The 1,638-nt window shown below is 39.3% G+C and overlaps 1 non-coding gene across 1 annotated transcript; it reads left to right on the top strand.

The window, feature by feature from the left end:
• The first annotated feature begins 353 nt into the window (after nt 1-353).
• Nucleotides 354-517, top strand: LOC130045592 (U1 spliceosomal RNA). The gene has a single exon (XR_008795575.1). It is a non-coding gene; the product is annotated as a U1 spliceosomal RNA (small nuclear RNA).
• Nucleotides 518-1,638: the final 1,121 nt, after the last annotated feature.

Below are 1,638 nucleotides of genomic sequence, written 5' to 3'. Positions count from 1 at the left end.
CCTCAAATGCAGTGTGGAGTGAGTCAGACAAGCATTGAAAGGGTATACACAATAAAATCCCAATCAAAAATATTTAAATGCCCACTAAGTCCAATAAATTGCTGCCTGTGGCTTTTTATGAGTGACTGGGATTTCTTCTGTGTGGTCTTCTCTAGTCTTTAAACTTCCTATGATGAATTGACATTCCTTCAAATTCATGTAGAAAATAAAAAGTGGGTTTTCAAGTCAGAGTTAAAATAACACTAGCTTTGACAATTGCTCATCTATGTATTGCTACCAGACACTGTGTTTTTCTTGAGAACGCTGGTGGCTACAATCTAAATTTCTGATTTCAATCCAAAATATTCCTTTCAATACTTACCTGGCAGGGGAGACACCATAATCACGTAGGTCGTTTTCCCAGGGTGAGGCCCATCCATTGCACTTGGGATGTGCTGACCCCTGCGATTTCCCCACATGTGCGAAACTCAACTGCATAATTTGTAATAGTGGGGGACTGCATCCGCACTCTCCCCTGGTGAGGTTTTGTTTTAAAAATAGTCTTGAGCAGTTTGTAAAGTTTCTAAGCCCTGGAAATTACAGCTGTTCTTGATAGCTCAACGTTTGCTGATAGTTAGTGACTTTATAAGCAACCACGTTCAGGTGATTTGGTGTTTCAAGTCACAGTACTGGAATGTACTGCTCCGTGTTATTTGAAGATGGCCAGTGAGGAAAGGCCTTTTCAGACTGGTCCACAGTTTTCTTAATCATGTATTTCAGTCATTGCTAATTCTTTCTTTTTGGGGGGTCTAAAATTTTTTTTAAAAAGGATTCATTTCAGCAGACGTTGTCTAGTAGGACAGCTCTAACACCAAGAAACTCCTAGGATTACTTTTATAATGACTTAAAAACAGTTTCTAGAGGAGAAACCCAGAAACCAGGGACTTGACCTCACTGTATGAAGGAAATTCAGCATTAGAGACCACATCATCAGGAAACTTATGAGAAGTTTTGCCTATGAGAATGGAATATATCTAAAAGTCCAGAAAGAACCAGTACACGAGTTTTTAATCTCAGGTACTGAGAAGGGACGGAGTGGGAATGGAGTACTGGAAAAGGATATAGTGGCAAAGGAATCCCCATGCACTGTTGGGGGAATATGTTGTCAGGTCTGTGAAGAGGAGGACGAAGACTTGTTTAAAAAATCAGAATAAAACTAGTATAGGATTCAGGAATGCTACTTCTAGGCATTTATCCCAAGAATGCTATAATCTGAAAAGAGATACACCTGGGTCTATATTCATTGTAACACTATTTATAATAGCCAAAGTATGAAAACAATTCAATGCTAAGGAAAGGGATTATGGTCTCTAAACACAACAGAACACTACTCAGCTAGGGAAAAGAGCTATTGCAATTTGCTGCAGCTAGGATAGAAATGGAGGAAGTCATGCTAAGTCAAGTGAGTCAGGAATTAAAAGATGAATATAGATGCCCTCATTCACATATGGAGTTCAAAGAAGAAAACAGAGTACTAGATGGCCTCCACTGGAAAGAAGTGTTGAGATCTGGTCAATAAAACTGAAGATAATAAGGGATTGTGGAGGAAAAGGAACCATAGGACAGTGGTGGCAGGATCTTAACTTTGGTGAAGAGATT

Source organism: Sorex fumeus, unplaced genomic scaffold, assembly GCF_029834395.1.
Source record: "Sorex fumeus unplaced genomic scaffold, SorFum_2.1 ptg000128l, whole genome shotgun sequence".
In the NCBI taxonomy this organism is placed as follows: Eukaryota; Metazoa; Chordata; class Mammalia; order Eulipotyphla; family Soricidae; genus Sorex; species Sorex fumeus.
This window is presented reverse-complemented; position numbering and strand designations above follow the sequence as displayed.